At 40.6% G+C, this 25,497-nt stretch overlaps 1 protein-coding gene across 1 annotated transcript in view; it reads left to right on the top strand.

The window, feature by feature from the left end:
• The first annotated feature begins 482 nt into the window (after window positions 1-482).
• Window positions 483-25,497, top strand: part of OSBPL6 (oxysterol binding protein like 6) — a 100,246-nt gene continuing 75,231 nt past the window's right edge. Inside the window, exon 1 of the mRNA XM_063400436.1 lies at window positions 483-570. The gene's annotated coding sequence lies outside the window, so the exon portion shown is untranslated. The remainder of the gene's footprint in view (window positions 571-25,497) is intronic.

Genomic DNA, 25,497 nt, shown 5'->3' with positions numbered 1-25,497 from the left:
ACCAAGCCTGGGTGGGGAGAGGCCCTTAGGCTGCTGCTGGCAGCCCCGTCCCTCGGCGGCACCCTTTGTGTGACACAGGCACGGAGGTGCCTCTCGCTCAGCGCAGCCCCGCTGCTCCCCACGTGCTTTCCCGTTTAATTCCACACCTGATGTCATGACCGAGGCCCCTCACGGGGTCCGCGCCGCTGCCCCGTTTCTCCGGCAGCCGGCAGCGCCGCGGCTCGGGGCCGTGCGGGGCGCACCGGGCCGGCTGCGGGAGGCACGGCGAGGTGCGGTGCCCGCCCGGCGCCGCCCCGCCGCCGCGCCGAGCATCCCTGCGCCGCCAGCCCCGCTCAGCCCCGGCACCTGTGCCCCGTGCCCGCCGCAGGTGGGTCCGGCCGGCGAGGGCACCTTGGCCGGCGGGCGGGGGCGGGGGGCGGCGCGGCGGGGCTGCGGCGGCGGCTGCCCGCCCCTCCCTCGCTCCCTCCCTCCCTCCCTCGCTGTGTCAGGCGGGCGGGGAGCTGCGGCGGGAGCGGCGGGGCGCAGCCTCCCGGGCCGCAGCGGGGATGCGCCGCGGATCCCGGCCAGGAGGTGGGCGCTGAGCGGCGGTGCGGGCGCGGGCCGGGGCGGCGGACGGGCCGTGGGGGAGCCCCGGGCCGAGCGGGGAGCCCCGGGGCGGGCGGCGGCGGAGCCGGGGCTCGGCGGGCGCTGCGCGGTGCCGGTGCCGCGGTGCCGCCGCCGGGGGAGGCGGGAGCGGCCGGGGCGCGGCGGCGCCGGGCCCGGGCTCGCGGCTGGGGCTGGGGCTCGGGGCTGGGGCTGGGGCCCGGTCCGGCCGTGGCTCTGCGGCCCCGGGGCGCAGCCGGAGCATCCGGACCGGGGGGGCCGGGCTGGGGTTACGTAACCGCATCCGCGCAGGGATGCGCCGGTGTCAGCCCCGGCTTCCCTGGCGCTTCCCGGAGTCGTGATTTTTTCGCCCTTCCCTGCAGAGCGATTTAAAATACTCCAATAGACTGTGTGGTCTATGAGGTTCAGTTGCAGATGAGCTATTGGCAAGTTGATGCACTCTCAGGATACCTTTTACGTTTTCATTCTGTTTCTCTCCAAAAAAGGCAGGAACGGCCTGTATTCACAATTTGCTAGCGAGGCTGCAAATCCCTTCCAAGTACTTTGAAGATGTATGGGTTCATTAAAAGTGATGTTTGGAAATCATGTGTTTGCCAGAAGTGCTGATGCTTAAAATGACTGTATGACGTGAGTTTTGCCATTGGCTCGTCATTCCCTGTCAGTTTCTAATTGCTGTCGTGTGCTGGGAGGATGCCTTGGTGATTTTCTTCCCGAAAGCTTCAGCAATGCAGGTGCCACGGACTAACAGTAACTGAAACAAGAGACCTTGCTGGACTTCTCAGGGCAAATTAGGGAGCCAAGGTCGAACAGCAAATGTCAGTGCAACTTGTATGGGGTAGCGTGAGAGAACGAAAGTATTCACAAACCTTTTTTGAGAGTTTCAGGGAAAAGTGTTCCTTAAATAGACTATTACTCAGTAGATGAAAAAAAATGCTTAGTGAAGGTGTGAGGAAATTGCTATTTTAGGACTACAATTAACTATATCAGCTCATTTTTAATGGAACTAGTACATTTAATTGCATTCCTAACAGATTTTCTGTTCTCTAGATGATTAACTTGCAGAAGGATACCAGCTCAAAGATTAAAATCTCATCAAGTATCTAATGGTTTCTCTACAGTGTAATTGTGTTTGGTTTATAATAGTTCTTTTCTAATAACCAGCCTTTGCCCATACAGCTGTAGATACTATAATTAGGCTTTTTTATCTTGGTGCAAATGACACGACCTTGACCTTTAGAGGTTAAGCAGATGTCGTTGTTATGGATCTTACATGTTTAGTGAAGCATTTTTATGTATATAATAAATATTGTTTTCTTTTCTTTTTGTTTAAAAACTACACAAGGAGGCTACTTTTCTTTTTTCTCCCCCTTAGATAAATTAACGGAGATGTCTACAACACTGGTTATTTGACAACGTAAAGAGTTTATATTTAAACAACCTTTTCTTTTCAAGTACATGGCAGGATGTATATCTGGAAAACAATATTGCAGGGTTTGTTACTGAAGACTCCCTAAACATTTCCCCTTGCTGCTGAGGGCTGAAAGAGGTCCCCTTTGTTGTACTGTAGTTCTTCAAGCATGCTTCTTCCACTTCCCATTAATTTCCTATTGCGTTCCCAGATCCTCCAGAGTTCTTAGAGCTGTACTGCGTGGGGCCTTGTCTGCAGCCTTGCTTATTGCTGGCAATTTCTTGCTCTTAGCCCGTTCTGGGAGCTTATTCATAAATGTCTGTGATGAGAACACTGGCTTGCGTGTACTTGTAGGAACACGTGTGGGTTTTTTCCCAAGTGCTGGTGTTGAAGCGCTGTACTCTGTATATTTATATGCTCAGATGTGCTTTTTATACAGCCATCAAAAACATAACTTTACTCACAGGTGTGAGAGTTACTGTGCATCTGAGCAGCCATTTGGACCAAGCTGCCATGGCTGTGGAAAGTTAAAGCTCTGTGACTGGTGTCATAGGGCACTCGCTGGCCTCCTGCTCTATTGCAAGTGGTGGTAGATGTGAGACTGCTCTCCTCTGCCGCTTCTGTCTCCAGGCCACTCTGGAGGTGAGAGCAGAGAGTGCTCATAGTACTCCAGTCCCCTGGCAGTGTGTGTGTGACTGTGTATGTGCGTACCCCTGGGTGCTGCACATTTCAGCTGAGGCACGGCCTACTGATGGATTTCTTAGCTTTTGCTCTTGCTTTTCCAAATACATGTGATATCAGCATGGGCTTTTCCCTGAGAATTTATGCTGCTTTACCACGGGGCTTTGTCCCAGGAGGGCTGTATTTCTTAAGGGGCTTTATCAGCCTTTTGTGCCTGTGCCACGCTGGAAAACCTGCTGCCCCTGCAGTGGGAGATGGGAAGGGACTGCCAGGGCTTTGCTGTTAAAGACGTGTGTGTTTGTACTTTTAATGTGTGTGTATGTTTAAAATGAGCCTGTCCTAGCAGTTTAATTAGCCCCTCTGCCTCATGTATAGGGTAGCAAATACTTGTACATTACTCCTGTTACTCCTGTCTTTTCTAATATTTTTTTAAAACACTGAACAATTCAAACTATTCCTAGAGATTTCTGGGAGGGTTTGTTTTTTTTTTTTCTTGGTAACGAAATGTTTTCTGTGTTTGAAGCATTTGACTGTCCTGATATGGGAAAAGGCAGCGATTTCTGTAGATAATTTTCAGGGGAAATGTTACTTTGGGCAGTTAGACTTCAAAAAGGAATTTCTCCAAGGATTTCCTTCAGGCTTGTGTTTCTTTCTAAAGCTAAGTTTAATGAGATTTAAAAAATCCTTCACAGTGGAATACTAAAGTAAATGCTTATTTTTTTGGAGGAGGAGGGGAAGTGTTTGTGTGTTGAATTTGCCATATTGACATTGTATGTGTTGAAGGAAGCAGCAACAGGTGCAGTACACAAATGAAAGTAAACATGCTTAGGCCATTTGAGGCATGTTGGATTTCTAGCAAATTTAAAATATGGCTTTGGCCTTATAAAGAAAACTCCAGCTGCCACAAATCTAGTGAAAGGAAAGCTATATAATGAGGGGGCAGGTACTGTGAGCTGACTTTGGTCGTAATGTTATGAAATATTAAGGAATATGTAGCTGTAGAGTCATAGGATGGTTTGGGTTGGAAGAACCATGATGGGTCTGCTAGTCCAAGCTCTTGCAATGAACAGGGACATTCTCCAGCTACATCAGGGTGCTCAGAGCCCCATCCAACCTGGCCTGGATGTTTCAGGGATGGGGTATCTACTACACCTCACTGTTCCAGTTTTGTCACCATCATCACAAAAAACCTTATTCTTTGTATCTAGTCTGAATTAGCCCTCTTTTGGCTTACAACCATTACCTCACATCCTATTGCTCTTGCCTTAGGGCCTGTTAGTAGAGTTTATGCTATGAGTGGTATTATTGTATTTGTAATTAATTTCACCATCTCTGTACCAAGGTTTTCTGAGCTGTAAACGCAAACCTACAACTTTCAGCTGTTTCTTGTAAGTTAGAATACGGACATGGAGGCACTTAAAAGTTTGGGCTTTTATTAAATGCCAGTGCCGCATAGATCCTAGTACATGGTGTTTCTAGCATGTCCCTCTTTTGGGGTTGTTCCTTTTAAAAGAGTTGAAAAAGTATGGAAGAACTTTTTGGTGCTGACAGCTGATAAACCAGTAAAAGGGAGAACAGCTAAATGTGAAATATGGAAGATGGGAGAACACCACAAGAATTACCCTGTACAGGCAGCCAAACTTGTGACTTTTATGGAAACTTCTGGGCTGCATAGGCTTGTTAAGATTAAGGGAGACAAAAAGTGAACAGTACCAAAATACTTGAGACAATTGTCACATGAGGAAAACACAGGGTTGGTTTTGTTGCTATTTTTACTTTTTTTTTTAATGGGAATTGGCCAAAGTGATGCCTAAAAGGTTCTTCCAACCTAAATTATTCTGTAATATTTTTTTTTTATCATTATAGGTGAAACCCAGAAAATTGTTACTTTTCTATTAATAGTGAAAAATAGATGGTGCTCAGAAACTCAGAATTATTCTTTTTCTGGCATATATATCTGTATATATGTGTAGATCTCCTGTGGAATTTCCAGATAGTTTTAAAGCTGGTTCCAAGTTAAATGTGTCAGTCTATTGTGTGAAATGTGTCTGTGCTGAGGGCTATTTACAGTTATGGGTGGTAGCAGCAGGTAGGGAGATGGTGAATTTTGAAGCTTGTTTTTCTGAGAAATCTGCAGACTGGTTGCTTAAATTGTTTCAGTGTGAGGCCCTGCATCACCAGCTCAGAAAGCAAAAAAAGACTGTACATCATTACTTGTTACCCAGAACTTTAAAAAGAGCAGCTTTGAAGGAAGTCGGAAGCGTAAGTTGGAGGTTGAAGAGGAGTGAGAGGATGGGTCTGGAATGTGTGGCAGTTGTAATATGGTTAAACTAGGAGAGTTTTGTGGTGATTCTTAGAAATGCCTCGTTCTAGCAGAGCATTTTGAAACTGAGTTAAACAATTTCATTTTTTTCTTGTTCCTTATAGATGAATATATTTTATTGTTAGTTGAGAGCACTCCTCTTAAAGGAGATAATGGATGCATTAGTTTGAGGTGTAAAGAAAAGAAGTCTCTAGTTGATTGTGAGTGTAATATAGAATTGCAAGAATTTTAATTAGCAGGTGCCATTGCTAGATTGCAAGACAAGGTTTTCTACCAAAAACCCTCTGTGAAAAGTGGTTTTCTTGCCGATTTTTTTTGCTGGAGGAGGAGATCTGTATTTCTCACAGTACAGTCCCTTGTCATATTTAAAAGGTTCTGTGTTCCTCAGTCAAATATTTCACATTTTTTGAATTTAGACCCTCTTCCCATTCCAGTGCATGTTTTCCTCCTCATTTTGGGAAGCTGAGAATAGGGTGGGTAAGTAGAACCTACTCAGAATTTAGCAGATGGCAGTCTTGGTTATGATCTTTCACAGTGTGATCTGACCGTTTACATTCGTAACTCTGCTAAAATAGTTTTATTTTACCTTTTTTCAGTGGCAATGCTTCTAGCCTATAAACTACATAAACTCCTCATTACTTTTCAGTTCTCATGAACTTTGTGAAAATCACAGAAATTATGCTTAGTCCCTATTGATTCACATGTTTCTAGCAGAGATGCAAAGGCACCGAAGGATTCTCTCCTTAAGAGGCTGGATTAACAGATCTCTATGTGGTATCAAATGTAGTTCTACTCTCTAATGCAAATACTATTCTGTTGGTATGAGGCTTTTCTAAAGCCTACGTTATTCCCAATTAAATTAGTGAATTATGATTGTGAAGGATGCAGAGATGTTAAAATGATGCATTGGCTCCTTTACCTCAGTACAGGAGGGCATAGATCTGGGATTGCTTTGTTATGAAAACAAATCCACCCAAAGTAGGTAACATTTGTCTAAGAATGACCTATAGATCGATTTCAAGAAACCTTATCTTGGAATGTGATACACTTTTTCAGATGATGAACTGAAACATTTCTCAGCAGAAAATCTCACAAGCTCAGGTTGCCCAGGGAAGAGTCTGTATGGAAGCTGTGGAGTGAAGCCTGCCTGCTCACACAGGGGAGGCCTTGGCTACATCTGCCCAGCAGCAGCTGACCCCATCAGTCCTGGAAAATGAAAAACAATGGAAGGACGTGGTTCTGTAGCAGTTCCTAACTTTCTGCTCCCTTTAAAGTGTTTGCTGTGGGGCCCTAAAGAGTTACAGAAACCTTGGTGGTGACTGCTAATTGACCTTAGATATGGACAGTGGAATTGGTGAGACTTTTGTGGCTCATGCTGACAGTTTAAATGAGGAAGGGTTAAATGATAAATAAATGAATGAGAAAGGAATTGAAGCAGTTGTCCCAGGTGTGGGGGATCATGGCAAGGGCCATGCAGGTACCTCTGCCACTTGGAAGGGAGCAGCTTAGTGTGAGGTCCAGGCACTGGTCAGGACTTGGACACATTGAACAGCTGGAGTGAGCATTCTGTTCCTCAGGGTCTCCTGTGGCAGCACCACCTGGATCTTGATTTTTGTGTATCATGGAATAGACAAGCTGGGATAGAAATGCTCACCCTGCTTCACATAACACAACTTTATTTTATTCAGCTCATGTGATGCAGTGGTGTCTCTCAATTCTTGTTGCCACCCCAACCTCTTCCTCTGCGACAAACCCAGTATGGATATGGTGACGTTAAAGTGAATTTAGGTCAAGAGAAGTTCCTGTTAACATCCTACAGGAATGGTTCCAGGCTGATGATTCTTCCTGTGTCACCTCTGCCTTTACTGTGTGGGTCCTGTGTGTAGTCAGCCTGCCTCTGCAGTGGGACTGCAGGTGCACTCTTGTTCCCACTTCTACTTTATTAGGATTTTTATAGTTGACCTTCTCAGGGATGCCAGGCAGCCTTTAGAACTTTTTTCAGGAAAACAGCGTTTAACGCTTTTTTTCCCTTCTGTCTTTGAAAATCAAATTCAGCCTTGTTTGGAAAGAAATGGCAGTATTATAGGAGAAGTGGGAAAGAAATTAACCCAGTGATACTGTGGCATATCATCTTAGATTAAGAGTTTTGAGATTTTTAGCTATAAGATAAAAGTTTCTTTAATTAATTTATTTTCATGGAAAATAGTGGAGAACAACCTTTTTTTTTTTTTTTTTTTTTTTTTCATAAGTTGATATTTAGGGAGCGAGTTAGCTGTGTTGTCACCTGGTATGGATAGGTCTAGGGAAAATGGAAAGGCAGAATCACTGATGGAGAGCTACAGAAATGGCAAGAAATGGACCAGAAAAAGGGACTTTCATCTTGAAAATAGGAAGCTGGAGTGGTTAGTTTAGTGACAAATGTTTCTTTCAGAGTAGAGTGGATCAGCTGGGTGAGAAGGTGGTGGCTAATGGTGGCAAAGATACTTAGTTAAAAGGAGGAAGCTTCAACATAAAACAGCTTGCTGAGATCAGAAACAGCAGCAGTTGGTGTTGAGTCATCTTAAGTGCCTCTGACCCCAATGTGAGCATGACATATACATCCCTCTGGTAAGTAATTATATTGCTTTTCTGTTTAAGTCCGTGTCTTTGGAGTTTATTCTGTTTCTCCAGAACAAGCTTCATAAGATGTTTGCCAGAAGTAGGAGAGTAATGCAACTAGACCTGTAAAGCAGTCAGAGGATGAGTCTGTCTGTAGCCAGAAAAATTCTTTTTCTTTCTGTGTAATGGTTGAAGAATGCTAAAATCCATCTCCTTTTCCCTCCTTTTCCTGTCAGTTAAATACAAGTTGTCTTTCTATTTTCACTTGTACCTGACAACTTTGTTCTGTGTGTAACTTCTAGGGGGAGTATAGGCAGGTCATACTTGCTACCTATATATTAATACGTATATTAATAAGTATAATATTATTGGATGACATCATCATGGGCAAAAATAATGCATTCTCTGACTGAAGGGGAAAATAGTTCTCTAACTCTCCTTAGCTGTGACCTATATTGTGTGGGTGTGCAAACATGCTGTGGAAAGCTAAATGTAAATTATATGCTGTTCCACTGAGCAGGCTTTTCTCAGTTCTCCTAATAATTGGTAGCGCAGCCTACATACAAAACCCATGGTCAGTTTGCAATATGCGATTCAGTGACATGCAATGCAATTATTATTTGCAATGCAAAATAATCTTTAAAAGGCCCAAACAAGGTATTTTCTTTTGTAGCTGCAAACTCAGTCTCTTGCCCAGTCACCATAAATACTGTTTTGTGACAGACCTTGCAATTAATAAAAAGAGTGGCTTCTGTCTCTATTTAATTCAATAATGGTTGTTCTTTCTTTTGATGTGGATTGAAGATTACTGGGGGAGGCCTCAAACCAAGTCGGAAATGAGGGTTAGAATTAGCCCAACTGACCACCCCTGGGACCCTTACAGGACTCTCCAGCAGCTCCACGTGGTTGTGCAGTATCTGTGAGTTTAAGGGAAAGAAACAGCTTCAGAAGTGATCTGTGATGTGCTTTTTGATTTCCATTTTTGGTGTTGCAAAAGCTGTGGTTGGATCTGCAGATGCTCTGAAATGCAATGACATGGCACCTTGGGTTCGTAGCTCCTACCCTTTCCATAACAGCGGCTGGGGGTGTCTATCTGCCTGCTAAAAATTTAAATTTTCTGAGCTACATTAGGAAGAGGAGAGAGTGTCAGGTTTTTTTGCCTTTAAAATTCATGAATTCCTATTCATCAATTTCTTCGCGTTTTCGTAGTGTTTTGGCCAAAACAACGTAGCGTTAATTTACAAAGAGTAGGTTCTGCTAAAAAAGCCGTGTCATCACGTGGCCGTTCCGAAAGCTGTGATATTTTTCCTGGTACCCTTGGGGTTTGGGTTTCCAGCTGAGGGGCCTAGGCCAGCTCTGCAGAGGCCGTGTAGCAGATCGCTGCTCACAGCTCTCCCTGTTCTGCGCCTTCCCGAGTGCCTCGTTTTCCTCCCAGCTCTTTGACCTTTACAGACCCAAACCCCCGCTTGTCCTCTCTGCCGCCTGCACATTCCAGCAGCTGGAATGAGACTCAGACTGGTAACACACTGCACCAGGGCAGTGCATGGAGCACGGGCAGAGGGAAGGATGGATTGCTGCCTCCAGCTCCGATTCCTGCTGCCCGTCCCGCCCAAAGCTGTACTGGCCCTTGGCTGCCAGCTCGTGGTGCAAAGGCACGGAGATACTACTATTCCCTGGCACCTTACGGTGTTTCTGGTGTAATTACCTTCTGATATATTCACTATTAGATTTTCCCCTCAATGTTCTTCAGCATTTTTAAACATTTATTCAGTGTTTTCAGATTTTTATGCTTTCCTCTCAACTTTATGAGCACGTCAGCTCAATCATTTTGCATAAAGCTGTCAAATACCAGTCACAAACCTGTGCTGTATCTCTTTACTATTCTATGTATTATTGACTATTTGAATTATTTTAAAGTTACACATTATTTTAAATTAATTATTTTAAATTTTACAAAAAATTTAAAGAATTCTTTTGTAAAGTATAAATCCAGTGACTTCAAAATCTTTTAAGTTTTTTTTTTTTTCATGTCTTTTTGTAATAAATCAGTAAAAATAATTTCAAAGATGGAGTAAGGAATAATGCTGTGTAAAATGCAGGTAGAAAATATCAATAATTTGATAAACATGGTGCATTTCCCCTAAGGGGAACAGAAGTATGCTAGCTAACATCAGGTGAAGGGGCTTTACGTACAGTAAAGAACTATTTAGGCTGTGATAGATGTATATTAGACTCATATCTCTCTCTAGAAAAAGGGCAGTATCTCATAACAAAGAAATTTTATTTTTGATGCCATTGCATAAGTTCAAAGGTAATAAACATAGTTTAAAAACAATGTTTTTGTTTTGTGTTCTTCTTTGGTTGTGAGCGCTGTGTTCAGTGCTGAGAAACACTGAACGTGCTTGTGGGGAGTATAGCAGCTCCAGAGATTTTATACTTCAACATCTATGGCAGCATTCCCATTTTGAAAACTGGTGGAAACAAACTACTCTTTAGGCTGCAGATATCTTGAGGAACACATAGTTCTGCTTTCTTGGCTGATTCTTGGGTAGTTTGCCGTGTAATATGTGTCCTAGCTGTGTGATATAACACTGAGAAAACCACCAACATTGGCTAAATCTGTTTGTAGGGGAAATTTAGTTTCTTATAGAGAAATGTAATGAGTACAAACTTATTTTGAAACTAATTTTTTTTAAGCCAAAGGCACCAGAGGTGTGTTGACCACTTCTGGCTTTCCAGCACTGAGACCTCTTCCACAGCTCTTGCCCTCTTTATCATTCTGTGTGTCCTCCACGTGTCCCTCCCCACCCTGAATTCACTGCTCTCAGAGTTCCAGACCTGTGCCCAAGCTCCCTGCTCCTCCTGGTGACACAAACCTGTCCCTTGGGCAGGCTGGTGATGCTCCATGCCTGCTCCCTCCAGCTGCCACCCCTGTGTGCTTCTCCTGAGGTCCTGAGGATCTCAGGACATCCTTGGGGGTAGTGCCAGGGGCTGGGGGTATAAAAGGAAAAAAACTTGGAGAACAAAAGGTCTAGATAGTCACAGTGCAAGCATACCAAGAAAAATTTGTTGTTTTCCTACTAGTTCTTATGCCTAGAAGCAGTGTAAGGTGCCATTTCTCAATGGCAGCAAGTGAAATATTTTTGCACTTTAGGTTGGTGTTTCTGTCAGGGTGGGTTATACATCTCAACCATGCTGTGGCAGATTTAAACGTAATGGTACAACTTCCCAATGAAGGTTTCTCATTTAGAAGGACAAGTCTGAACAGAAATAAATGTCAGTATGTGTTGTGGGACCCAGAAGGTAATTCAAGCAGACCTCTCGGAATTTTTTCTTTTAAAGCAGTCTGGGTATGCTGCAAAAATGATTTTAAAATCTTTAGTTACCCACAGGTAATATCACAGAAAATCAATACTTTTTCAGCTAATGTCAATTTTTTCCATTAAAAGATAAATGAGGAAGTGTGAAGCTTCCAGTCTTCTCAGACTTCTGTGTGCTTCCCAGACAGCAGGTTTTAATTTGTTTGTTTTGCGTAGTGTGTGCTTAGTGCTTGTCACTCTCACTGTCAGCCATTGCTTGTACTTACGATTTAAATAATCAAATAATGATGCAACTGTGGTGCCTTTTAAAAGCCTTTGTTCAGTTAAGAGGGTGAATGTTTTATTTGAGGAAATTAAACCTTGTAGGAAATTGAAAATTATCACTATCATGGGTTAGATGTTTTCTTACTGGGAAATGTGCTGGCTCATGTTATCTTTGTAGTCCCTGAAATTTATGGGTGTTTAGGGACTGGTGCCTTTGAGGGTCTGGTCTCCCATATAACTTTTATAAATGAAAATATTATAAGACAGAATAGGAATTTTACAAATCATTTCAAAAGCTAGACCATTAATATTTGAAGGGGATGGACTGTAGATTTCAAACTTCTACTCTACACACTCTTCTACTTTTTTGTCTTCTGAGCATTTGACTGGAGTGATGGGGAAGAGGAGACCACTGCCTTGGATCTGTAGAGACTGAAAAAGAAAAGGAAAATGACCTTCCTAAGTTTTCCAAATGCATGGGCAAAGGCCTGCTTTTTAAAATAGATGCAATTTTCCTGTTTCAGGATGCATGGTAAAAATCAGAGAAAATAAGGGTGAATTTGAAATTTTCTTTCCAGAACACTGCAATTTCCTGCTGAATATCGAGAGTGCTTCCCCCCCTCCCCTCCTTTTTAAGCTGCTTTTTAGAATTTTTATAGTCGGGGAACTCTCCCAAAACATATTTTTCAGGTGTCACTATGTAGAAGTAATATAATTAACCTTACAAGTCCTTTTTACTTCCTTAGTGTATTTGCTTGGTAGTCTTTCAAGAATTATTTTACTGCTATTTTCTGGTGTTGAATAATTTTGGAACAGGTATTGCATACAGCAGGGGAGTTTCTCCTCTGTGTAAATGGCTATGGGCATCTTGGCTGAGGTTACTGACACGTATTTGGCTAAAGGCTGCCTTGTGAAGGACTGAAGAATGCTGAAAAAATTAGCTGAGTTACTTAAGAAAATTACTGTTGTCCTTACAGCTGGAGTGATTGCTCCTCTTAAGGAAGAAAAAGAAATTGCAACAGAAATTGAAAGTTGGTATTGAGATAAAACAAATGTGAAGGGTGACAAAATACTGTACTGTGTTGAGGTATGAAATTGTCCTAAACTGCTTTAAAACAACAACAAAAAAGTGACTAAGTTCAATATTTTTGTTAATTCTGTGGCAATATCCACATTAATGAAAATTTGAATGGAAAAACACTAAGTCTCACTTTTGAGTAGAACTTGGATGCTCTAATTCAGTTTTCTGGTAAAACTTTCTCAAGACATATTTATTTATGATAATGAAAGTGTTATGACTGGTGATAAAAATCTTTTTGGGATAACATTTATGTGTATCACAACATATTTTCACTGTCTAAATAATAGGTGACTCAGAATCAATGTTTTTTTATTCTAATGAATTTACAAATATTGAGTTGCCCTTACTTGAGTTTATAATTTGTCAGTGGTAACAAGGAGCAGAGGGAGAAATTTCATCCCTATTTCTATCTTTATTGTATCTTTTATGGTTTTTAATATATTAGCATTTTATTGTTTATACTTTTGGCATTAATCTTGCATAAAGTATTGCTTTCAGGTCTATTCTTATGCCTAGATGGTGCTGCCAGATAATGTTAGGAGATTTTTCAGTAACTAAGAAATCAGTAGAGAACAGGAAGATTAAAAAGGAGATGCTGAACTTCAAACCATGAATTGTATGGATTTAAAAGTTCAGAAAAACCTGAGCACTTGAATTGGAACCTCTGATGCAAATTGTGAGGGCTGGAGGACATCTCCTGTGAAGACAGGCTGAGAGTTGGGTTTGTTCAGCCTGGAGAAGAGAAGGCTCCAGGGGGACTTTATAGCACCTGGAATTACCTAAAGGGAGCCTCTTTACAAGGGTGTGTTGACAGGACAAGGAGTAGTGGCTTTAAACAGATGAAGGGTGGGTTAAGATAAGATATAAGGAAGAAATCCTTCGCTATGAGGGTGGTGAGGCACTGGCACAGGTTGCCCAGAGAAGCTGTGGCTGCCCCATCCTTGGCAGTGTTCAAGGCCAGTCTGGGTAGGGCTCTCAGCAGCTCCATCAGGTCTAGTGGAAGATATCCCAGCCCATGGCAGAGGGTTGGAATCTGATGATCTTTAAGGTCCCATTCTACCCAAACCATTCTGTGATTCTATATTTAGGCTTTCATTGCCAGCAAAATATGAAGTGAACTCTTCTATTCCTTTTTCTGCTTTGGTGGAGGTGCCTAAATCTTCTGTTTCAAAAATGTGTGATTCCTGAAAAGAGAAAAGAGGGCGCTTGTAATTTGGTCACCAGTTTTATTCATGCAAGTTTATCACTAGAATTCTGCCCATATTTTATTGAGCATGTTCTGGAAAATCCAAATTTGTCACCATCTTACATGGGAATGAGAAACTCTGAGTGGGAAGAGTGCTCCCTGATTTGTCAGTGAGCAGAGGGAGGAGGAATACTTAATGAACTCTGACTGGAGTTTGTGTCAGCCAGCACATCTTCTCGGCTCAGCCAAGATCACAGATAAAATCTTATGATGGTTGTTAACAGCAGAGTTGGAGGTGTGGATGGGATCCTGGCAACTGAGGGATTTATGTTACATGAATGAAGTCGGATGTCGTCACGACAGAAAATTTTTAGTATCCTGTCTTGAGCATGAGTATACACCCAGCAGCAATAAATGCCCCCCTTCAGGCTGAGAATCAGTCCTAACAGAATTGCAGGTGAGGGTTGAGCTGCTTCCTTCTGAGAAATCATGATGAGAGTAATTGAAACAATCAGATTTATTCAGCTGCTTAATGCTAGAGGTCTTTTTGTTATCTTTGACTCAGTGTTAATTTAGGTCACCCTTTAGTCTAAGTAAAAGAGACCACAAAGGCTTTTTCTCTTGACTCTATGTCTGTACAGAATGCCTAGAGAATGCTGCTCATTTTGGTGCTGGTGTATTTTATGAAATGTCTGTTTGATACAAGAACAAGAGCTTTTAAAATAATTTGATAGCTTACAGTATGCATATATTTATTTTGGGTATCCTCCTGTATTCTTGCTTTTATGTATAGAATCAAGTCCTTAAAAATGCTTGTTTTATTGGCAATAATCATGGATGCACAAGTGCAGCAAGAGCCTGTGAGTCTCTAATATCTCTGTCCTGCAGCTTGAATGGTGCAAGCAGTGTCCTCCTTGAGCCCTCCTGAGATCGATGAGGGGCTATGTGTGCAGTAAACTTCGAGGTCTGCACATAAATACTGTACAAGGAAAAGTGTCTTCCAAAAATTGGCTCATAATTGAAACCAGAAGGAAATAGAAAAATCCCACAAGAGTTACCTTTTTTCTTTGTAACACCAAATTAGTGCAAGTAAAGTTGTAACTCATTATTTGCTCACACAACTCTTTGGAAAATTAACACACTTCCAATAGAAGTAATTGTAAGGATAAGTCTTTAATTTTCCTGTTATTTATCTTCTGAATACAGTCTACCAATGTCATTTGTTTTATTAATGTTTTAGAGTGCATAATAATTTATAACAGAGAAATATGGCCTTGTCTCTTCCTCCAGGCTTAAATAACATAAAAAATAGATATTTTGTCATATCTATTTATATTGTTTATGTTAAAGTGTCATTATGAAATTGAAAATGCCTCTGAGTGTGTTTTGTGGAAGTTGAAACCCCACAAGTGATAAGGGCAGGACATTGTTGACCTTGTTGGTGTGTTGAGTACTAGTGGCTGTATTTTGGGATGCAGGACACCCTGATAGTCAGTTATCTGTGATCTGGGCCTCTCAGATGTTGTCCAAGTGTTCTCAGTGGCAAAATCTGCTTGCTTATGTTAGAGAACTGTAGTGCTTTCCTTGGATAGGGGAATATGTCTGAAAATGTGAAACACATGGAAAGGAGCCACCCACTGTGGAAATAGTGGAGGCTAAGAAAGTTATTGTGCTAAAAATAGTTGCAAGAACATGCAAATCTAGCTAAACAAACTCTATATGGGAGATTTCTGACCAGCTGTGGATAAATAAGTACATGATTCCTACAGTTATATCTCTTATTCTGTATAGTGGGAACTATCCCCAGGCCTTGGGAACTGGGATTATCTGTGGGGGAAAATAGTTAAGACAGCATCCTTTGGAAAATATAGCTAATGACTTTGAAATTTTTTTTTCCTCTTTTCTTCTCCCCTAGACATGGAAGATGAGCACAGGCTGGATGTGGTGTGAGCCTGGTGTCCTGCCCATGGCAGTAACTCAGAGCAGGGAGCACAACATCCTGCCCTTACCAACACCTTCCCTCTGCTGTTGGACTGGGAAGTGTCACAGGAGCTCCAAATACCTATTTCCCCTACCCAACTGGTCCAATCTCTCCCTAGACCTTAAATTTGGCACGTGTATGTGCTTATTGTAGTGTGCTACAGTGTGTGTAGGCTTGAAGAAAGCCAGGGAAGAGACACTGCATCCAGCAATGGGGGCTGGAGAAACCTCAGCGTTACAGGGCAGACACCAAAGGGAGAACAGATTAACACAACTAAAAGAAAAAATTGGGTAATTTTCCATCCCTCTGCTAGAGTCTTAGAGGATAGGCTGTAAGTTTCTGTGTGGCTCCAGGGCGAAGGGAAACCAGAGAGGTTCAGGGGGATCTGTGCCTCCTGTGGGCCCCGCAGGAAACAGAGAGATAATGCAGGGATCCACAGAGAAGGTTTGTGACTCTGTTGGTTTAGGAATTTTTTGGTTTGTTGTACTCTGGAAAGTGTTTCAGTTTTGTGCCTTTGTTACTGAATTTATGTTAAGTTTACCAGATCTTTTTCATAAAAGGAAAAATGGAGAAAATTTTGAAAAACTGAAATTTTGTTTGAATACATTTCCAATGAAATATTCCTTTTGGTCTGCCTTGATTTAAATTTTTTTTACTTGCAATCTCTCCTTTCTTCCTCCACTTGATCTGTGAACTAAAAGAGTCTGCTTTTCATGCAGCCAAAATAGGTTCTTTTTTTCAGTTAAGGATTTGAGGTTTATGAAACATGTCAATAAATATGTCCAAAGAAAAACTTAACTTGTTCCAAAAATATAAGGCAGACTTTTCTAGCTAAGAAAAGTCATCCCAGCATATGGTGTTTCTTTTAAGATGCAAAATATACATATACTGAGATGAACCCTCTGGAGGAACTTTGAGGCAGTAGCTCTTGCTCTTAAAGCTTCTGTCTTCGCTTGTTTCAGCAGACATTTGCTTTCTAAAGATTTTTCTTCCCGACTTCTTTCTAAAAGATGTTAATGGTGCCCTGCCAAACTGTTGTTGACAAGCTGTTTCTTGTAGGATACTGTTATATATAAATAGAGCCTTTTTTATGTTTAATTTTTCAAGCCAGGAGAAACATTCAGATTTGCTTTCAGCATGAGTCTAGAATAACATTGTCTCTGGCATAGCAGTTGTTGTAGTCTTGTGTGACAACTGTTGTACACATTATCTTACATGGCTGAGGCTGCAGAATAGGTGGGGTTTTCTGTGTGATCGAAGTGTTTTTGCATGTTGGGCTGCCTGATGGGTTTTTCTCAGTGCCTCCCTTGCTGTTCAGTGCCACCATGCTACTGCGACCTTCAGACAGACCAGCAAAAAAAAATCCATCTTGTTTGCTCAGCATCCCAAAACACAATTAGGAATGGTTGCCTGAGCAACATAACATCCTTGTCCAGTGCCACAGGGATGGCTGTGATGCCAGTTGGGCTGTTCTCCCAGAAATGGCACGCTTCCATGCGCAAAACAGTCGGCTAGCAAAGGAATGTTTCTGCTTCCCATTTGTTTTTCATCTTTGCTTGGATTCTCTTCTGCTGAAGGGGTAGAAAATAAGTGAAGGCAGAGAGTAAACAGAGGAGTAGAGGAAAAAAAGGGCAATAAAGAAAGGAATCCTGTGGGAGAGAGTGGTGGGGATGCTTTGCATTTTGGATATAGGAACAAAGCAATGGAAAAAATCTGACAGAAAAGATTGTCAATGTGGAAGAAATACTTAAACAGAATAAGATCATTTGGAAAAGCAATGAGGGAGAAAACATGGGCACTGCTGGAGGAGCAGTATAAATGGGTAAAAATGGGAAATATCTTTTTTAAGCGTGTAATAGCTCTTATATTATAACTCTATTAACTAATGAGATTCGTTAAATCTGTTTTGCTGAAAAATCTGTATTTCAGGTTTTGGTGGTGTTACTGTTGTTTGTTTTTTGTTAATTATAAAGAAACCAACAGACTTATTGATGCTTTGATACTTGGGTGTGTTTCCCTAAACAAAACCTACCAAAGATCTCTCCTGGATGCAGGTTGCTTATCGATCTTGTGTGGTTAAGGCCCACTTGTATTTTGCAGCCAACAGCTCACAAGGGAGCAATATGGTTGGTATCACATCTGTCTGCCTTTTTTCTTCTCAGCTTGAATGAAGAGGTACCTATTTGCAGCTAGGATAACTGTGGGGAGGCCTTGGCTCCCGTCCAGACAAAGGGCTCACAGTCACGTCTCTACATCACACAGAGATGCTGTAGCTGCTTTCCTGCTGTTAACCCACCTCATTTTCCTTGGTTTTTACACATATAGCCTGTGAGTTTTTGGATAGCTCGTGTACTGTATGAAATATTTGTTCCATCTGTTCAGAGCATTTGAGCTTTAGAATAATTTCAGAGCGATTCATATCTATTCATGACTATTTTTTTTCAGCCAGTAAAGAATTATATGGAAATCTTTCAAAATAAAAGCTAAGCTGTGAGAAGAGAATAACACAACAAACTAAAGAGGAAATAAGGGATACTGAAACTAGATGATTTTAAGGTCCCTTCCATCCTAAACCATTCTATAATTCTGTGAAATATTTTCTTCAAGTGTTTTTCCTGAGTGGGGTGTATGTATTTGAATTTTAACTACCTGAAGTCTCCTTAAGAGTCAGTTTATTCTGCCACTTAGGTGGTTCTTCAATTTTTACAGATATTCCTTGTCCAGAAGTGTTTGTGTTCTGCTTTTACAGTTTTTCTACTATGTAATTTCATTATAGATGATATAATCTTTAAAGCTTTTATTTTTTCCTCTCTGGTAGTGTGGTTTGGTGGGATCAACACAATCTGTTGCACTGAGGTGTGTTTTAATATATTAAAATCTCATTTTTGCTGGTCACTGCAGCACTCTGCTGTGTCAGATGCTTTTAATGTAGCTGCTGCTGAGGGCAGTCACAATGACAAAGGACCTGTGTGTGGGATTGGGTTTAGAAATCAGAGTGCAGAGGTTTATATGTTACATAGCTCTAATGCCAGCTACAGCAAAGCTGGTCTCTTCTCTAAATGGCTAAAAAGTTGATATGAATTTATTTCCTACTTTCATGGCGTCCACTTCTGTTCATGTCCTTTTTATATTGTAATCTCACCAGCATCTCCTCATTTATCTCATGATGGTCTGAGAGAAAGGTGAAGTTCTGATTGCCCTATCAGCTTTGTACAAATATCAATTACCAAGAAACAGAAAAGGGCACACCCACTCTATAAAAGTGCCTATATAGGTTTTCCTGTCCTATGTCTCGAAATTAAATTTTCAGAACATCCTCTTAAAAGGACCTGTCTTTTTCTGTGCAAGAATCTACACTGAGAGTTCCTTTTTTTTGCCTGCAAAAGCTTGTTTATATAACTTGAATCAATTGCAGTGACCAGGCACATAGAATAGCCACCCTGCTGTAGGAACTGGAGCAAGGCTCTTGTAGGAGCTCTGAGTCTGCCATTGGGAATTGTTGCTTATTTAAATTTCATGTCTAAATCAAGGCTAAATGCAGATTTAGGAGGTTAATTTTAGGATACATCTAGCTGAAAAGATAAAAATTACTCTTATGTCTAAGGTAAAACTAAGTAAAATGAAAATATTATGTTTGGGTACACTGTTCTCAGGATAAAGCATCTCTGTTTATATAAACAGAGATTTTTATTTATTTATTTGAATGAAGAATGGTATATTTTTAAAATGTAGTTGCAAATCTTTGTATAAATATTATAATTAATAAGCAGAGAGACCTAGAGTATTTTCTCTAATATTGAGAGAATAGAACAAGTTTTGCTGAACTGTTTTGGTTTTTTTTTCTTTCTGCCTTGGAATCAAAATCTCTTTTATGGTATGTGCACATAAAGATTTATAATTTTTGTCTCTTGACTAAAAATATATATATATAAAGAAGAAAAGCGTGTATTTACTCTTTAATATAAAAATTGGTTACTTTGTACTTTGCAAAGCTGTATATTTTATGGGTTGTTCAGTAAATTCTAAGTCCTATACCTAGAATTTCTAGTGTTTAAACAATACATTTATGATAGTCTCCTTTTGAAAAATCAAATGACCATTCTTTAATTGTAGAACCTTTTTTCCTCTTCCATTATCTCCTCTACATGCAGCCTGTGCGATCTTACTTTCCATTCTTCTGACCCCATATTTCCCAGAAGATCTCTATGTATTATTATTTTTATTAGATAAAAATAGATTTCCGGATACATGTTCTATGTGTCTGCTATTAATGGGATTGGGAGGGATTTTTATTTATTTATTTGTGTGTGTTCCTGTGCTGGAGTGCTTTGTCATGTGCAAGTCAAGTGTCTGGGTGAGTCACTGAGATGTTCCAGTCAGTTTTAGAGTCAGCCTCTCCCATTGTACTCAACTCTTTGGTGGTGTGTGGTCAGTGCTAAGGAGTCATCTCTCGGCTTCTCTGATAAATTCCTGTTATTTCTGAGAAGTTTGTCACTGTGGCAGATACAGAACAAATTGGGACGAGATATTTACCAGGATGCATGCCACAACTGAGAGGTGCTAGCTCAGCACTGGCTACAGAGCTTTTGTGCACAGTGCAGTTCAAGGTACACTTCTAGGACTGACACTTGAAATTTATTTTAATCACAGCATAATGAGTTCTTATATCTGAAATTAGTCAAGTAACATTTTTTTCAGGCAGCTCTCTGAACAGAACCACACTTTTGCAGGCACTAGGGAATCTTTAAGACTAGGAAGAGATGATGAATGTCTTGCTTGGTGTGCTACATGAGACAACAGAAAAACCTCCACTTATAATTCCTGCAACCATCTAATTGATCTGCACTGTATCATCTGCAGTAATGATTCTGCTCTCTGCTCACACCAAATCCATTTAGAAATGTAACAAGACAAAAGCACAAGAAGCTATTGCAAATGTGGAATATCTAAAATTTTCTCAAGAAAGGATGCTCTTTGATGTTTTATCTTTGTATACTTTCAAGCCTAAATAGTGAGAAGGGAGATTTGATGCGTGAAACAGAGAGCGGCCAACAAGCTCCAAGTGATGTCTAGGTGTTAGAAAGACAGATGACTTGTTGGTAGAATTGCCTTGTTGAGGTTTAAGGCTTGACGTGTGTCAGTGATCTCAGTAGGTAACAAAGCTTGGGAAGAAGGGTAGTGGACACAAAGAATGCAGAATTTACAAGCCACGAGGACATCTGGCAGAACTCTCAAAATAAGGAAGAAACAAATAAAACAAACTGAGCCACCGCTGAACCAGCTCCGGCTGGGTAAGAGCTGTTTCCAGCAGGGGGAGATCAGGACCACGGCTCACGGGTCAGCGACCCAAGAAACCAAGGACTCAAAAAAGAGTGAGCAGCCTGTGGGCTGTTTAGCATAACAATTGTTAACCAACAGAAGAGAGAATACTGATTAATAAGAGAGCTATGCAACTGGTAGTCAACAAATACTAATTCCTTTGTTTGCTAAAATGTAAATTGCAAAAGGTTTTGATAGTTGGTGTGCTTGATTTGTGGAGTACCACTGAACACCCAGACTTGCCAACTCTGTCTCTCTCAAGTGTGTAAAGAGACTGAATTTTGTGGACAACGAAACCACCCATGTTATTGAACCACATCACATGCAAGTCTGCAGTGGGCCATAATCCCTGAACATCTGTAAAAATACCTGCTGTGGCCTGAAGTCAGAAGTACACCCATAAATCCTGTTGTGTAAAAAATCCCAGAGATAAAAGCATGAATTATGCTACCAAGAAAGCAAACCTATCACCATTGTCTTGAGGTACCCCAGTGGGGCATATTGCCCCAGCAAGGAGCTCATACTCACATATCACATGCCTTTATCCTTTCTTTCTTTCTGAATTCTAAACAATGGCTGAATAATGCTATGCAGTTGATCAGCAAATACGAGCATGTGAACAGAGTTTGAGAAACAATAATTTGATTGTCTGCCCTAAGGGAAAACTGTTTTTTATGATGTTTAGAATATGCCGTTTTCTGTTCTGGTACTTGAATAATTCTGACTAAAATACTTTCCTGAAGAAGTAACAGTACAGCAATTGGCTCATAACTCTGAGGGGTTTTTTTTCTTTAATGATTTTTGTGTGGCAAGTGTGAAGGTGCTCTTTAAGTGATTTGTATTTTGCCTTAGCCTGGAGCTGCTGCACCTTTATCTCCCGTGTGGCTTCAAAGACTTGGTTTGCAGCATTGCAGATGTAAAGATGATGTATTTGGTCATTATGTGCTCTATTTGTCCTGGCTCTAATAGTGTTTTTTCTGGTTCAAGAAAGGTAATGCAAGCAGCATCTGCAGCTTTGTAGCAGTTTTGCAGCAGCTTCAATCTTCATAAGTGTGTCAGATTCTTTCAATGAATAAGTACTTCACAGCACTATTTTCTCCTTGGTGGGTTTGCTTTATATGTGATATGTTCCTTAGGAACCACTCTGTTTCTTTTGTGTGATAGATCATGGTGAGGATTTGTGTCTTTTCCATGTATCTTTTGGAGTAAGAAATGAGACCCATTAAATGACAGTGTTGATTTCAATGAGCCCCACTGGTAACAAATACGTGCATGTGTAATATCCTTGAACTGCCTGTACTAATACACAGATTTTTTTTTTTTAGTTGCAATTTTCGAAGGTGAGCTTGTACACCAGTTTATACTAGAGTCATTTTTCTCTGAAGAAGACATCTAGGATTGGTCTCTGCTTCTTTGTCTGATGTGAGAAATATGCTGCTTAGATAATTAATCTAAACTTCTATGATGACAGTTGTTGTATGTAGCAATAGTATTTATATAGTAATTGTCTGGTGATGCTTGCAGGTGGTCAGGAGGTGCTGGCATTTCTGGTGGTGCTAGTTTATTCCTGGACAGGAGCCTTGTTCCTGTAGTGCCCTGCATATTGCAGCCATCACTTGTAGTTGAGAAGAACAATATGTCTCAATACAGGTGTGGTGTTGTTTTTCCCTTTTTCTGAAGTTTTGTCAACACTTCAGTTTTAAAGCACTTATTAAATAATCTCAATTAAGTTACATTTTTTCATATTACAGAATTAATATTTGTATATTAGAGCTAAATTCTGTAGCGATTGGCTTTTGTGGCCTTTCAGCTCACCAGATGGGCAAATAGTAAAAGTTTAAAGCATTCCAGGACAAATATTTCAGATTAGAATAGTTAGTGTCACTGTGACTAAAACCCCAAACTTTTCTGTAGAGTTTAGGACACTGCAGAATATCCCTGGTATCTGCAGTGTGGAGCATAGGCAGTGAGTCATAAATGCTCTTCTGCCTAAACAGTCTTCAGGAGGCAGGATAATGGAAGTGTGGTGTTCCCGAGTCCTGGCTTCTTTCCAGGGGCTTTCAGGCAAAGCAGAGTGGCAGTAGTCACAGTGGCTTTTGTGTTGGGAAGGCTTTTACTGATTGCATGGGTCACACCAGCACCTTCTTTGGTATGGCAGAGTGGTGTTAATGAAGAGTGAGAGTTGCTGTCAGTTTGCTTCTATATGTGACTCAGTGGGTTCTGGCTGTTCCCAAGTTTTGAATTACTGCTCTTGTATTTGACACGGGTGTGCCAGCTTTGCCAGACAGGAAATTACTCAGATTCCTTTTAGAAATGAAATGAGGAATCCTGGGTGTATGCTGATATGGAAACATGCTAAACCAAACAAAGATAGAAACTTTTATAAAACACCCCACATTCCTCTAATTTTTGCCTCTTATTTCTCTTTTCTTTCCAAACATATATAAAACCAAAAATATTATAAGGGGCTTCCCCCCACCACCCCCCTGGTGTCATATGGTAACATTTTTCCCAAATACTAAATAAGGGGTGTTTGGCTATTTGCAGATCTGCAAGCCACTACCCTTGTTATATTTAAAAAAACAGTGCGAAGAGAGCTAGTTTAACCTTCTTACATGATTAAAATACCATTAAATAGATACAGGCCTGTAGGGACAATACTGAAAAATGTAGGTGTTGTTTCTGTCCTGGTTTTTAGCTGTTGAATGGCACTTTGGTTTTACATCTTAAGATGTTCCCATGCTTGGTAATCCACAGAGAGAAATGTAATTGCATGCAATTTTTGTTTCTCTTGGAATGATAGTTAATGTCTTGGGGTGTGGGCTTGGTGGTGGCTTTTTCTTTTAGGGGAGCTGTGAGTTAATTACTCAGTTGCAGTAAAGTATGTATTAACTCAATTACAGTAATAACTGTGTGATGATGATGAGTCATATGAAGGACTTGATGACAATTTCCTCTGTTCTTTACTTTCTAATATGCTGCTTTGACCTCCCCAATTTCACTAAATCTATTCTACTGGAAGTGGCCATTGCACTTTACTGTTTCCAAGCAAAAAAAAAAAAAAAAAAAAAGGAGATTAGTCTCCTTGATGGTCATTGACAGGCATTTCACTTACCACTTCTATTGTCAGGATGTTCAAGCAGGTCCATATGATGGCTGAATAGAGATGGTGCTGTACAATGTACATAGCAATCAGATCAAGGAGAATTGAACTGACAGTTGTGGTCTACCTAGAAAATTCTATTTATATCTTCTTCATAGTAAAGAATAATAGATTTGTTTCCATATTTGTGAATACTCTTTATCATCATGTATTGCGTTCAGGACAGCATAAGGAATCAGAGTTCTTATTACAGTTCTTTTTGTCTTGCATTATTTTCAGCTTCAAAATTGTAGAGAGAGAGACATCCAGGTAACTGATTCTATATATATTGGAGCTTCTTTTTGTGGCAGACTTTCACATGACATTAGCTGAGGTGACATTTTCCTTTTGATTTGCAAATAAAAATCTTATCCCAGTGTTGTGTAACAAAAAGTAGGAGTATTTTAGCTGATGGTGTGAACCTAGAACATTCAATGTCAGCAGGTTGGTTTTTGCCCCTTTATTTTTAGCAGTAAAATCATGATTAGAGGTTTTAAAGGTAACAGTAGTAACTTATGCCTCTCTGGAACAGATAATATGTTTATATTTGGAAGATTCTTCAAGAAAGTGGTACCTGAAGTCTTTGGCTCTATTCCATTTGATTGAATGTATCATTATTGGAATTTTTCATCATAATTTAGGTGATGAATCATTTCTGATTAGACAAAGAGCAAAGAATGAATCTGTCAAGAAACCCAAGATTTCAAATGAGAATGACAGTCACAACAGAATAAAATAAGGACATGTTGGAAAGCTGGATATGAAACTGTAGCTTCTCCATTTAGTATGCTTTTATTTGTCGAGTGAATGAAGTAATAAAACCCTTGAAAATCTATCTCCAATTAGTGAAAGCTACTGTCAATATGGTAACAGAATAAATGCTTTAATGAACTATTCTTAAACTTGTTATTTTTGTATCACCAACAGTAGTTCTCTTAATGAAGTACAGTATATGATAGGCTTTTTTGTGCTGGATTCTTTGAAATGTTAACTGTAAACTTTCAGTTTACTTCCCTTGGCATAGTGAGGTGATGACTGGCACACAAATATATAAAGGTGATGGTAGGGGAAGGAGAAGAAAAAGACTGCAGAAATGGAATGACAGCCCTTTTGCTCAGATGCATAGACCATACAAATGTGAAGCCCTTGTGGTTTCTTTGATGTAAAAGTCACAGAAAAAGGCCTTATTGCTTGTCCTTTATCCTGTTGTGAGGATTTACAGAGGAGCTCATCAACATCAGTGCCATTGTCCTTTTTGTGCAAGGTGGAGTTGCATTCTACATTCCCTGTTACTGGCCTTGCCAGCAGTCACAAGCCATTCAAACATGATTTTTTTGTTGAAAAGCGACTTACTCAAGTGCCAGCTCCAGTTTTGTTAAGTCCTCAGAGCAATAGGAGATGGAAGAGGAGAAAGTAAGATATTCATACTGGACAAATGTATGAAGTTTCCTAAAGGACTTGAGAAATTATGCAAATATTTTAGTAAAATGAAACAATATTAGACTTCTACAGGTATACTGTGTACTTGCTTTTGTTTAATGCTTTAAAGTCAAGGGAGGTAGCTGAATATTTGCTAAATACACACAGAAAA

Source organism: Prinia subflava, chromosome 6, assembly GCF_021018805.1.
Source record: "Prinia subflava isolate CZ2003 ecotype Zambia chromosome 6, Cam_Psub_1.2, whole genome shotgun sequence".
NCBI classification, from domain to species: domain Eukaryota; kingdom Metazoa; phylum Chordata; class Aves; order Passeriformes; family Cisticolidae; genus Prinia; species Prinia subflava.
The sequence above is the reverse complement of the archived record's forward strand: the minus strand, read 5'-3'. Positions and strand labels throughout refer to the sequence as shown.